We start from the raw sequence: 14,882 nt of genomic DNA, 5'->3' as shown, positions 1-14,882 counted from the left end.
ACGAAAATGAGGAGGCACTGAAACAAAAACAAAAACAAAAACCTCGGGAGCACCGTCATTTTAACGGACTGTACTCTACCCGCCAACGACAGCGGCAGCATGTCCCACCTTTTAAACTCCTCCTCCATCTGCTCCACCAACCTAGTAAAATTGAGTTTGTGCAGAGTCCCCCAGCTCCTAGCCACCTGAACCCCCAGGTACCTAAAACTCCTCACTGCCCTCTTTCGCGGGAGCCTACCAATCCCCTCCTCCTCATCTCCCGGGTGTACGACAAACAGCTCACTCTTGTCCAGGTTCAAATTATTTCCCGAGAAACTCCCAAACTCAGCAAGAATCTCCATCACCTCCGGCATTCCCCCCACCGGGTCTGCTACATACAACAGCAAGTCGTCCGCATACAGCGACACTCGGTGCTCCTCCCCACCTCGCACCAAACCCCTCCACCTCCTCGACTCCCTGAGAGCCATGGCAAGAGGCTCTATTGCCAGCGCAAAAAGCAAGGGGGACAGGGGGCACCCCTGCCTCATCCCACAGTGGAGCCTCAAGTACTCGGACCTCGTCCCATTTGTCGCTACACTCGCCATCGGGGCCTCATACAGCAACCTCACCCATTTAATGAACCCCACCCCAAACCCGAACCTCTCCAACACCTCCCACAAGTACCCCCACTCAACCCTGTCAAAGGCCTTCTCCGCATCCAATGCCACCACAATCTCCGCCTCTCCTTCTGCTGCCGGCATCATTATCACATTTAGCAGCCTTCGCAAGTTAGTGTTCAGCCGCCTCCCCTTCACAAAACCCGTCTGATCTTCATGTATCACCCCCAGCACACAGTCCTCTATTCTAGTGGCCAAGATCTTCGCCAGCAACTTGGCGTCTACATTCAGCAGTGAAATCGGCCTGTATGAACCGCACTGCAAGGGGTCCTTATCACGCTTCAGGATCAGGGAGATTAGTGCCTGAGACATCGTCGGGGGCAGAACACCCCCTCCCATGCCTCGTTGAAGGTCCTGACCGACAGGGGGCCCAGCAGGTCCGCATATTTCTTATAAAATTCAACCGGGAACCCATCCGGTCCCGGCGCCTTCCCCGACTGCATGTGGCCAATCCCACTGACCAGCTCCTCCAACTCGATCGGCGCCCCCAGTCCCTCCACCTGCTCCTCCTGCACCCTTGGAAATCGGAGCCCGTCCAAAAAACTCTCCATTCCCCCTCCCACCGCCGGCGGCTCCGACCGGTACAGTTCCCTATAGAAGTCCCAAAAGACCTCATTGACCTCTGCCGCACCACATTCCCATCTCTATCCTTCACTCCACCAATCTCTCTAGCCGTGTCCCGCTTACGCAGCTGGTGCGCCAGCATCCTGCTCTCCTTCTCTCCATACTCATAGACCGCTCCCTGCGCCTTCCTCCACTGTGTCTCCGCCTTTCTGGTGGTCAATAAATCAAACTTGGCCTGCAAGCTATGCCGTTCCCCCAGCAATCCCTCCTCCGGGGCCTCCGCGTACCTCCTATCCACACTCAACAACTCGCCTGCCTCTATGTTAAACCAGGATTTTTTTAAATGTTACTGCATCAGACATATGCACACACCTGAACCCAGGCTTTTAATAACGTTCTATAATGCAATCTATATTAAAATGGCCTATATTACTGTACAATAAAAGGATTTCAAGTATGCAGAACAGACTATGTACATGGATGCTGGAAGACAATGAAGACAATGAAGGGGCAGCACAATTTAAATAAGATTTCCCCTTTTAATTTTCTGATAATGCATAAAGTGGAAAAACAAATATCAACAAGCTATTCGTTCACATCACAGCCTAAACTGATTCTGTCCAAATCTACTGCAAACAGAGAAGCAGGTGGTGATTGGTATCTTGGGTCACTTTTCCCTTTCAAGTTCAAGACTGGCTTTATCCAAAATAATAGCACCCGTTACCACTGCTCTGACCAAGATCAACTATCTTCCTGGTTTGGTTAGATGTACAAACCTGTTGAATACTCAGAGGAGCTTATAAAATGTGTTTAATTAAAATAATCTTCGACTTCTTACTGTGCCCATGGCAATACACACCTGTTAGGGCAAGGATTACTTAAAAGTCTTGTAACTGGCTCTCACCACTTGCATTTCTACAAAACTACCTTTCAGGCAGAGAGCAAAGGTCTACTGGTACAATGGCTCTATAGAAGATATTGAGATGTTCTTCACATGGAAGAATGGTCCATTCAGAAGTGATGCCTGCAAAGTGAAATATATTAATCACCTGGGCCATAACACAATAGTCAAGGTCTATCCAGACCTGAGCTAATCAGTTACCTTCTGTGGAATACTCGTCTTTAAGAGGGAGGTTGTGTGTTCCCGAATCACTATTTTTAAAATGTCCTTTATTACAACACCCTGGTTGCTTTTGGGCAGGCTGAAAAAGTCTACAAATAGACAAGTAGCACCAATTCTCTCCCTGCTGTAATGTACAGAGCCCTATCTTTGTTACATCATGAAATCTAGCAAAGAGATAGAGAATTTCAATCAGAAGAAACATCAAGTGCAATTCATCAACTTTTGGAAAAGACCGATTAGTGTTTAAATTAAATGATCTTCAGAAATTAGTCTACATCAGCTTCAACCCCACTGGAATTTCAAATCCACTGAAACAAAAACTGTCTCATCCATGAAGACAAGCAAAGAACTCAAAACAGTGGACTCTTTTGTTTTTGCCTTTTCTCTTTGGCCAAAAGTTAACTTCCTCTTTTGTATAACTTGTAATTTTGCATTTCTGTGAGTGTGTGCGCGTGTTATAAAGGTTGGGATGTATGTTTATCTTTTTCAGTATCTTTATCCTTACCTGGGTAGGTTGCTGGTTTAGCTCACCAGGCTAAATCGCTGGCTTTTACAGCAGACCAAGCAGGCCAGCAGCACGGTTCGATTCCCGTACCAGCTTCCCCGGACAATAACTTCAATGAAGCCTACTCGTGACAATAAGCGATTTTCATTTCATTTCATCACAATTAAACTAACCTCTTTGTGATTAACTTCAAGAAAACCCATCATACTGGAGTTCTTTGCAATTAACCCATAAATGGTTCTGCACAGACAGCTTAATTTTCATAAATTACAAAAGCCCTGTTACGATCAGTGAAGGCTTGGGAAAGAAAGTCTGGGTCCTGCCAGGTGTCCTCACGTACCAGACATCAGTACTATGGACTAAATTAATTAGATTCTGAACTCGTATTATGACACTACTAAGAATGAGATTGCACTGATAGCTGCGTACCATAAAAGGAAGCAGTGGCCAAGGGAGCCAATTATAGATTACATTCTTGAGTTAAATTAATTCCCTCATCGCTGCAGATATGGTGCAAACTTAAGACATGTTTGTAGGAGGCTAAGTAACAATAAAACCCAGGCCAAGCTTTTGAGCAAAGTCAGTAAGATGAAATGGAAGGAGTCCTGCAAAGACATTACAGCCACAGAAATAGCAGAGATTGTTGCAAATTGCAAGGGAGTCCTTTTCCCAAGTGACACGGTAGCATAGTAGTTAGCACTGTCCTTTCACAGCACCAGGGTCCCAGGTTCGATTCCCGTCTTGGGTCAGTCTGTGCGGAGTCTGCACGTGGGTTTCCTCCGGGTGCTCCGGCTTCCTCCCACAAGTCCCGAAAGACGTGCTTGTTAGGTGAATTGAACATTTTGAATTCTCCCTCAATGTACCCAAACAGGCGCCAGGAGTGTGGCGACCAGGGGATTTTCACATTCAATCATTGCAGTGTTAATGTAAGCCTACTGTGACAATAATAATAATAATTATTATTATTAGCTAGTAGGGGCACTCAACTAGATTACAGTAAGATTCAGACCAAGGCAGTCAAGTGTCAGAATCAGAAATGTAGGGTGGGCACGGTGGCGCAGTTGTTAACACTCCTATGAATTGCCATTGATAAGTAGTAACAAAGAACCAAATTTCCCTGAATCTACAAGAGAAATTAATGACGAAATTTGCAAGGATGGTATCCAATCAAATGGTAAATTATGTAATAAATGGCTAGCCTGGACAGCACGGTTGCACATTGGTTAGCACTGCTGCTTCCCAGGCCCGGGTCAATGTCCGTGCGGAGTTTGTACATTTTCCCACGTGTCTACGTGTGTCTCACTCCCACACCCCAAAGGTGTGCAGGGTAGGTTGGCTATGCTAAATTGTCCCTTAATTGGAATCTTATTTTTTAAATTAATGGCTGGCGTAGAGTGTGACAATGAGAAATGTAGGAGTGTTTCACATGTAGAAATGTAATGAGTATAAATCAAGGTTATCTCCTATAGAGTTTAAAAGCCATTATTCCACCAAGGTTTAGAGATTTTTCAAAGAAATTCATCAAGAGCGCACACATGTAATGTATTTGAATGCAATATCAAGGAGCTATTTTTGGTACGCAAAGGTGGATAGAGATATTGAAGAGTTGGTCAAAGTTGTGAAGTTTGTCTCAGAATGAGAAAAGATCCAACCGAGGCTGTGTTCATTCCATGGTCAAGCACAAGAACATCTTGCCGCTTACCTCGTTTGATCGATAGCTATAGCAAGTAGATCATTGTTCAGTCAATGTCAATACCAAAAGTGCAAAAACTCAAAATTTTGAGAAATTGGTTTGCAATTTATGGGTTGGGAGGTATTGGTGTCAGATAATGGTCACAGTTTACATCACAAGCATTTAAAATATTTCTGAGCAAGAATGGAGTCAAAACACACTCTTGCACCATCATACCACCCAGAATCAAATGATGCTGCAGAAAGAAGTGTGCAGATTGTGAAGGGGCCTTTGCAGAAGTATTTGCTGGCTGGTAAGCTAGAAAGTAATATTCATGTTTCTCTTCTCTTTGATTGAGGCTGTACAATTTTCTGGGGTCTTACAGAATAGCTCACAGTCTACATCAGTGTGCTCACCTTAAGAGTTAGGGTTTAAACATGCACCTGGGATAGGGTTTAGTTTGCTTAAGACTGATGTCAATAGCAAAGTAAAATAAAAGCAAGACAAAGTGAAGGTAAGTAAAGATACACCATGCATGAAACTTACAGAGTTCAGTGTAGATCAGGAGCTAATGTTGAAAAACCATTGAGGTGACTAGGAGAAGCACGTGAAAGGGGATGTTGTAAAAAGACTAGGTACATTCATATATCTAGTAAAGATTAGAGAGAGGTGTCATGTATTTCATTTGCTTGAAAGAGCAACTCCAAGAAAGGAAGAGCATGGGAAACCTCCCATAGTCCAAATTTCCAGCCCAAAGTGAAAGTCAAAAACTTAAAAGTTTGGAAGTATTAGAGAGTACACCGAATGAGCCAAGTGAGTCAAGGTCTTTGATCAAGACCAATGAATCAATGTCATAGTCCCAACTATTAAATGGAGTTGGTAGTCAAAGTTCAGGTTTGATCATAGATTTCAGAGAGCAGATTCAAGCTGATGGAAATGGAAGGAGATACCCAGACAAAAAGGGAAAGGGGTCAGATAGGTTAATAGAAAATACTTAGGAAGGAAGAAATAAGGTGTCCTTTTCACTACTTCTTGTCAAATTATGATATTTTCGTTAAAACCATACTGGTCATATGTTTTGGTTGTGATTACAGTAACAACAAATCTGCAACCCAGCATATGAAATTTTAGGTGTTATTGATATTGGTTTAATTATATTGTATCTGGGAAATTATGTACATGTACCATGTTACATTTTAATGTTTACAGGTACTTTATAAGTGGGAGGGAGTGTAATATATTGTAATAACTGGGCATTTTGTTATACTGCACTCTGTTGAGGAGGTATAAATAAAGTTACAGTCATTCAATAAATGGTCTGCAGTTAAGTTTTATTCTGACACAGTGCATCAGCACATTCTGTTATGCAGAACGCCAAAATTTGTCATTTTACGATTTGCACAAATGACCCAGTAACAACATAGAGTAAAAATGTAAAGTGTTCTTCAGAAAAAACTACCATATTACAAGTGCCGCTTGAAAGCAGGGTCTTCTTCCCCTTTCTCACGAGTACAGAACAAAATAAATTGCAGAGTTTCTTTTTAAGGATCCCGGATTGCAAATTTTTTAGCGTTCCATGACCATTATGAATCATCTCCTACACAGCAGGAATTTCTGGTAAGCCTCAATCAAATCTGGACTTTTTGCTCATTGCTACACATTTCCTATTCCAATTCTCTTCCCTCACCTCACTACACATTACAGGTTCTCACTTTAGATCAAAATGTTTAAGGGAGGTTGGGGTGAAGGAGAAATAAAAAAAGATGGGAAAACATTTCAATCACTTTTAAAAGTTTAACAAAACTACATGAAACCAAGGCAGTTAATGTATCCCAGGCACAAAATTCCAACCTATAATTTGTAAGTATGAAAAATCCTGTAATTTATGCTAAAGCAAAATCTTTTCATGTGTCATGGGCATAACTTTTACAAATAATCATCTCAAAAGTCTAAATCAGTTGACTGAATTACATTGTAAATAATTAAATCTTTTGTACCTCTCGTATATCACCTAATGTTAGCACTTGTAAAGGTATATTAAAGCACAGGTGTAATAAAGATAGACACAACAAACAACAAAGCCAAGCAGAACAACAAGGGACAGGCTCTGCTCATCAAGACTCCTGGAATTCTATTCAGATAGCGTTGAATTAAGGACATGATTTAATACTCAAATTGTGATTTACCCACATTAAGATCTGTCTATGTTTATCAGGATCTTGGATAAATTTTGAACATTATTCTTGCAACTTTAGCATACCCAGATTCATGATATTCCATTGCAATCATTTTATAATCTCCAATGCATCAATCTAACATAATGGCCTGATTTTTTTTAAGTTGAAACTGATAAAACTATTATTTTTCTTGCAATGAGTCTCATCAACTTAAGTTCACCATTGTGTTCAATGCAGAAACAGATGCTAGAATCACCATGGAGACCTATAACTTGCAAGGATTCAAACTTCCAATTACGAACTGAAAGAATGGCACTTCAGATTTCACATTTAAAACTTTTACCAATGATTAAAAGTATTATTGACTACTATTTTCCTTTCGTAGGCAGCTTCTAACTGGAGAGGAACTTTGCACTTTTATATTTGTAGCACATTGCATTCTCCATGGAATTACAGTCCTTTTAGCAAATAGTCCATAGTTGCTCACAGCTTCTAACGGGTTCTTGCATCGCAGTTTTGCAAGTAGTAACTTTCAGTGGCCTTTTCCAAGTACTTCCTCAGTTTCCTAAATCCACCATCAAGAGTTAAAGCTTGTTCCAATTATTCTTCCTCCCCCAGGCTATTCTACGATGAATCGCCTGGAATACCTTAGAACGTTGCGGGATGCACCTCGTCACCTCGAGATCCTATTCATCGCACATCTAACTGTGGTGGCTCGCAAAGCTCTCTGTTGAACACAAAAAACTGCTGTTCGCTTTTGATATTCATGGATTTGTCAGGAAGATTGTAACCCGATCTCAAAGATGGCTTCCTCTGCACTCTACTAGAGTCTACCCATTATGAACTCAGACTGTTGTCTTTGTCTCCAACCATGAACACCATATATCATCACTCCAGTGACACAATTTGGATATCCCTTTTATCTTCAACTGGCCCAGGCTTGTTGTCAAGCAGACTTCAGAACAAGTCACATGACCCCCTCAGTTGTATCTTTAAAAACACAGTATCAAAACGTTACAATTTTATTGTAACATAGGGCGCTGAGCAACCTTCACATCCAATTAATTCCTTTTGCAGCATGGTCACAGTTGCAAGCATGACAATCTATCTGGGGACAGCACAATTCCCCCAAACTACAAATTTTATAGTTGGTGCAGATATAATTCTGGTGAATCTGTACTGCACCCAATCAAAGGTCAATACAGTACCACATTTTCTGAGTTGTGGTGCCCAGAACGGAATGCAGTACTCCATCTGAAGTCTAACTAGAGTTTTCTACAGCTGCAGCATAGCTTCTACCACTTTGCATTTTTTAAAAAAGTATTCTTTCAAGGGGTGTGAGCATCACTGGCAAGGCCAGTATTTGTTGCCCATCCCTAATTTCCCTTGAACTGAATGGCTTGCTGAACCATTTCAGAGAGTAGTAAAGAGTCAACCGCATTCTGTAAGGCTGGAGTCGAATGTAAAGCTGATGAGGCAAGGACAGCAGATTTGTCCCCTGGAGGGCATTAGTGAACCAGATGGATTTTTAGGACAATTTAATGGTCACCGAGGCCAGGAACAATTTTTCAATTCCAGATTCCAGCTGCTTTGGTGAAATTTGAACCGATATTCCCAGAACATGCTCTTTTTTATATCCCATACACTTTTGTCTCAGTGCAAAACATCCCCATCCCCCTCTCCCGCACCTAGTCATTAACCTCTTGTTTTTAAGATTGTTAACACTTTTGTTCCAATTTCTTCCAGCTCAAGTATAATGGGCGCAATTCTCCGCTCCCCACATGGCGTGGGGGAATTGTGGGAGAGCCTCCCGACAATTTTTTACTCCCCTCTGGCGGCCCCAGCGATTCTCTCTCTCTCTCCCCCCCCCCCCTTTTTCTCACATCACAATTGCTTCTTTAGCAAATCATTTTAAATCTATGCCCTCTCGTTCTTGACCATTTTACGAGCGGGAAGTTTCTCCCCATCTACTCCCCATCCAACCTCTTCATGATTTTGAGCATCTCTATAAAATCTCTCCAATCCATCCTAATAATTGAAGTTTCTCATCCCTGGAACTATTCTTGCAACCTCTTCTGCAATCTGTCCAATGTGTTCACACCCTTCCCATATGTGGCGCACAGAAGTGTACACAATATTCCAGCTGACATCTTGTATACATTCAGCATAACTTCCTTCCTCTTGTACTCTATGTCCCTTTTAATAAATTTCAGAATATGATAACCTTATTAACAGTTCTATCCATCTGTCCTGCTACCTTCAATACACATACACACCTGGATCTCTCTGCGCCTGCCCTTAAGAATTGAACCCCTTATTTTATATTGTCTCACCATACTCTTCATACCACTGTCCATGTTCTGTCTCGCAAATAAATAATACAAATTTTTTAAATCTGAGACGACGCCACGTAAAGGGCAAGGTCTCAAAAGACACTATTAACGATTTCCTGTTTGCCGGTTCAGAGCTGGGCATGCAATGTAGCACGGACCTATTCGCCAATGCACATGACAATTTTGACCTTTCAAACAGCATGAAGAAAACAGAAATAATGTACCAGCTGCTTCAGGAAAGTCCGAGCTTGAGCCCAAGGTTTTGATCCATAGCCAGAGCATGCAATGGATAAGCTCACTGATCTTGACAACACACTCTCTCTCGAGCAGTCGAGCAAGAATTTCCAAAATAAACGTAGCTTCAGTAGACTTTGAATATCAGTCTGAGAATGAAGAGGAGTAAGTCTGACTACCAAACTAAAAGTCTATAGAGTAACAGTGCTGCCCACTCTGCTCTATGCATACTAGACGTGGTATAGTCCTGTTACACTGTTCCAAGATGCTCAACCACATTCACTTCTACTGCTTTTACAAGCTTCTGAAGATCAGGTGGCAGAACAAAATACCAGACACTGAGGTGCTCACCCGAGCTGGCATGCCAAGTATTTACACCATACTGAGACAGTAACAACTGATTTGGGCTGAGTATATTTGGTCCATGTAAATATCTTTCTTGTGATATCATGGTAAAAGCACTTAGGGGTGACATTCATTCACCTGGTGCCGCTTCTAGCTTTGCTGTACAGATTTGCCTCAATTCCCTGGTAGGCAATGCCCTGGGCTACATGAGCATCGCTTCGTTATCAAATTTCTCCCCTTTCATGTTAACCTCCATATCCCTCGTTGGTATTCCCTTCTTGCAGCTCTTACTACTTTGCTGCTCATTGTATCTCTCACAATACATGGGGATATTTCCATTATTCTTTGTTATCTGTTCCATCCCCCTCTTCAATCTTGCTCAGACTCAACTAAACGTGGCAACTTCAGCATCCTATTTGACATCGAGCCGAATGTCCACAACACTCCCGCCTCCCACTTCTGCCTTAGCCCGCCACCTGCCAAAATCCACGGTACACCTGTGTCACCTCTAGAATTGACTATTCTAATACTTTCCAGGCAGCTTCCATTACTCCATAAATTTCAACTCATCCAAAACTCTTTTGTGCCAATCCTATCCAGTACCAAGTCCTGCCAACCCCAATCCTATCCAGTACTAAGTCCTGCCAACCCATCATATCTAACCTACATTGGCTCACAGGTTGAAGTCCCAAAGTCTAAAAATTAAAATCTACCTTAAGTTTAAATTCCTCCCAGTCTTTGCCCCTCCCAATCTCTTTAATCTCTTCCAGTTATATAATGCACCCAATCTTGAAATATATTGGCCCATTTTCTTTGGCATTCATCCTCTCTTTGTTCCACTTTTAAAATGTTCATGTGATGTGCCAGGTGGGCATTTGTTGCCCATTCCTAATTGCCCTTAGGGTAGGCCATTACTGAAAGCCATGCCTTAAGCTTGGTCCACTGCACTAGAACTCACATCCTAAGTCTCTCCACCACTTCCTAAGTTTCTCCATGCTTTCACCTCCCTGATATCTTTTAACTGCCTTCTTAAAATCTAACTCTTTGCCCAAACTTACCATCCCTCCAAATTTATTTCTTGTGCACTTAGCATAAATCAATCAATCAATCAATCAATCAAACGTAATTGCACTCAATTTTTACATCAGTGTGTAAACTGATTCAATTTTGAACAAAACCATGCTATGGACTTCAGTAATTCCCGACACTTGCATTTACCTATATTGGATATATCTTTCTATCAGTGATATTTTACCACGAGACAAGTTTGGTCAGACTTTTAATTACATCACCAATTATATTTCTCACATTATTATTTACAGGGAGAGAAAAAGATGATTCTCATCAAGTCATTTTCTGCAAATAACCTACAGTCCACTAAGAGGAAGTCATTTAGATTACAAAGTTTGCTAAACATTTGAAGAAATATTTCTATATTGAGAGAACTGGTTTATTCAGATACATGGTGGTACAAGCAAGACAGCGGTAAATGCCTTTTAGTGATACATATAACAAGTCAAATGCAGTTAAAGAGCAGCAGAATCTTAAAATAGCACAATAGATCAGTTTTGATTCATTACATCTGACCATCTTTTCTGTGATATTTTTGATAGAAATGTCATTAACCATCCCCAAAGTGTTACAGTATAATTAAAGCAGCATTAACCAGAAGGACCAAGACATCAACAAACTCTAAACAACCAGAACTGACTAAATGATTTTAAATAAATATAATGTTGGTAATAGCAAAATCACAATTTTCAATCTCAATAAAACAGTCTAAATTTCATAATACTGACCTTCTGAGGCTGCAGTAGATATTCAGTACTGACAAAAACTTTTAAATTATCAGTTCTTTTGACACAAATCATAAAGACGCAGCTCTGTTAACTTTCTGCTACTAATGTGAGCTGGATGTTGCTTTGCAACTGTCTTCAACTTCCTAATTTCTGTAAAAGTGACCTCACTACAAGCCGGTCTCACACAAAAAAGGAAGCTTACAGTGTCAGAAGAGGAAGCAAGAAAAACCCAATAGAAAATGCAGCACGTCTATTTTAGCACATATAGTGCTTTAAAAAACTGGTTAAACCCACAGCTTGCCTTTGTTAAGGGAAATTTTCCTTTCAATTACAGGTATTTGAACTGACGTGTCTTCATGTTCAAACTGTGTCACACTCGCCAATGAAAAATATCTATAGCTTCCAACTATGCCAAATTAGATAGGAGGTACAGAGTACAACAAATACTGAAACGGGAGAATGTGCAGGGTTACAGAGAGAAGCCAGGGAAATGATACCCGGGGAGTTGCACATTCGGAGAGCGAGCGCAGACACACGGGCCAAAAAACCTCCTTCTGCACCATAACAATTCTATGATTCTGTATTTTGTTACTGTATGTGTAACTAGAATAAATGTTGTACACTGTTGAGTTATAGTAGAAACTGAGGAAAGCTATTGTAACCAATCAACAATCTGCCATCTGAGGACTGGTAGTTGACTCATTTCAGGGAAACCACAACTTAATCAACTTATTGGAATTTAAATTCCAGAATAACAATTTGAATGAGTCAGTAGCATGACAGGATATATTGCAATGCAGGTTGTCAAGGCATTGGCGAAATAATGGTTCAATCGTCCACATATAAAAGCTACCAACCGTAGCAATATCCTGAGAGGGAATATTGAGTAAAGGCCAGCCATTACTCTATAGACTTTTAGTTTGGTAGTCAGACTTACTCCTCTTCATTCTCAGACTGATATTCAAAGTTTATTGAAGCTACATTTGCTTTGGCAATTCTTGCTCGGCTCCTTGAGATAGTATGTTGTCAAGATCAGTGAGCTCATTCACTGCAGGTTCTGGTTATGGATTGAAACCATGGGCTCAAGCTCGGACTTTCCTGAAGCAGGCTGGTACATTATTTTGGTTTTCTTAATGCTGTTAGCAAGGTCAAAGTTGTCATGTGCAGCATTAGCTCCATGCAGGTGGGAAGGTGGCGGGACCAGACGGGTTGCCGGCGGACTTCGACGCAATATTTGCAACAGCACAGGCCCCGCACCTGTGGGAGATGTTCACAGACTCGCTAGCGAGGGGCACATTGCCACCTACGCTAGCACAGGCCTCAATCTTGCTGATACCTAAGAAAGGTAAAGACCCAACGGAATGTGGGTCATACAGACCCATCTCACTGCTGAACGCAGATGCCAAAATCCTAGCCAAAAGGCAAGAAGACTGCGTACCAGAAGTGGTCGCAGAGGACCAGACGGGTTTTGTCAAAGGTAGGCAGCTAACCTCGAACATCAGGCGCCTGCTAAACGTGATAATGACCCAATAATGACCCCATCCGGGGAGAGAACACCAGAGGTGATCGTCTCCCTAGACGCAGAAAAGGCCTTTGACAGGGTTGAATGGAAATACCTCACAGAGGTACTGGAGCGGTTTGGGCTTGGAACAGGGTTCACCTCCCGGGTAAAACTCCGATAAAACGCTCCCATGGCGAGCGTACGGACCAACAACACCAACTCCCGATACTTCCAACTGCACAGGGGCACCAGACAAGGATGCCCACTGTCCCCGCTGCTGTTCGCTCTAGCGGTCGAACCATTAGCAATTGCTCTCAGAGCAGCAAAAAGCTGGAGGAGGATCAAAAGGGGCAGCAGAGAGCACTGAGTCTCACTCCATGCAGATGGCCTGCTCCTCTACATTTCCGACCCACAAAGCAGCATGGACGGAATCATCACGCTCCTGAAAGAGTTTGGCGCTTTCTCGGGCTACAAACTCGACATGAGCAAAAGCAAGATCTTCCCGGTACACCCTCAAGGAGGGGGGCAGCACTAACGGGACTGCCGTTTAAACAAGCCCGACAAAAATTCAGCTACCTGGGGATCCAAACAGCCCATGACTGGAAAGAGATCCACAAATGGAACCTCACCAGTCTGACAGAGGAAGTAAAAAAGGACCTGCAAAGATGGAGCACACTCCCACTCTCCCTCGCGGGGAGAGTCCAGACGATCAAAATGAACGTGCTGCCCAGGTACCTCTTCCTACTTAGATCCACCCCGATCTACATCCCCAAGGCATTTTTCAAAGCACTAGACAAACTAATCATGGCGTTCGTATGGAGGGGGAAGAATGCTAGGATTCCAAAGAAGGTCCTACAAAAAACAAAATCCAGGGAGGGGGCTAGCCCTCCCAAGCCTACAATTCTACCACTGGGCGGCGACGGCCGAGCGAATAAGGGGATGGATCAAGGAGCCAGAAGCCGATTTGGTGCGCGCAGAAGAGGTCTCCTGCAAGGGGACCTCCCTCCTGCCCTCACCACGGTGGCACTCCCATCCCCACCCAAAAAACACTCCAGCAGCCCGGTGGTGATAGCCACCCTCCAGTCCTGGAACCAACTACGGCAGCAATTTGGCCTGACCAAAATATTGGTCAAAGCTCCCATCTGCAACAATCATAGGTTCACACCAGCACTGACTGATGCCACCGTTAAAAAGTGGGGACAGGACGGAGGGACACTGACAGTCAGGGACCTATACACAGACGGCAGGATCGCAACAATGGTCGAACTGACAGAGAAATTCCAGCTTGCCGGGGGAATGAGCGAAGGTACCTGCAACTCAAAAACTTCCTACAAAAGGAGACAAGGACGTATCCACAATCGCCACGACAGGACGCAAGCATCCTAAAGGAAACTGTAGCGACATGTATGATCGACTAGTAGAAAGGGCCAACACTGTACTGGACGAGACATGAAAGAAATGGGAGGAGGACCTGGGGATTGAAATAGGATGGGGCCTCTGGAGCGAAGCACTGCGTAGGGTCAACTCCACCCTTCACGTGCGCAAGGCTCAGCCTGACGCAACTAAAAGTGGTACATAACAAGAACTCGTATGAGAAGGTTCTTCCCGGAGGTGGAGGATAGATGTGAATGGTGCCAAGGAGGCCCGGCCAACCACACCCACATGTCCTGGTCTTGCCCCAAACTTGCGGGGTACTGGATAGCCTTCTTCGAGGCAATGTCCAAAGTGGTGGGGATGAGGGTGGAGCCATGCCTGAAAGTGGCAGTCTTCGGGGTATCAGACCAGCCAGATCTATTCCTGGGGAGGAGGATCAGACGCACTTGCCTTTGCCTCCCTGATCGCCCGCCGTAGAATCCTGTTCGGCTGGCGGTCAGCAGCACCACCCAAAGCTGCAGACTGGCTGTCCGACTCTCAGAATCTCTCCAAATGGAGAAAATCAAATTCGCCATCCGAGGGTCAGACGGCTTCCACAG

The 14,882-nt window shown here is 43.3% G+C and overlaps 1 protein-coding gene across 9 annotated transcripts in view; it reads right to left on the bottom strand.

Moving 5' to 3' along the window:
* fam49bb (family with sequence similarity 49 member Bb) overlaps positions 1 to 14,882 on the bottom strand; it is a 229,742-nt gene that overhangs the window by 137,024 nt on the left and 77,836 nt on the right. For 4 of the 9 annotated variants that reach the window (XM_038810159.1, XM_038810154.1, XM_038810161.1 and 1 more), the window contains exon 1: positions 11,409 to 11,572. The exons of the other annotated variants lie outside the window; for them this stretch is intronic. The gene's annotated coding sequence lies outside the window, so the exon portion shown is untranslated. Of the gene's footprint in view, positions 1 to 11,408; positions 11,573 to 14,882 lie in introns of those variants that run through there. 9 annotated transcript variants of the gene reach the window in all.

The sequence above is a fragment of the Scyliorhinus canicula genome, chromosome 10 (genome assembly GCF_902713615.1).
Source record: "Scyliorhinus canicula chromosome 10, sScyCan1.1, whole genome shotgun sequence".
Classification (NCBI taxonomy): Eukaryota; Metazoa; Chordata; class Chondrichthyes; order Carcharhiniformes; family Scyliorhinidae; genus Scyliorhinus; species Scyliorhinus canicula.
Note: the sequence above shows the minus strand (reverse complement) of the source record. Positions and strands in the feature narration are given on the sequence as shown.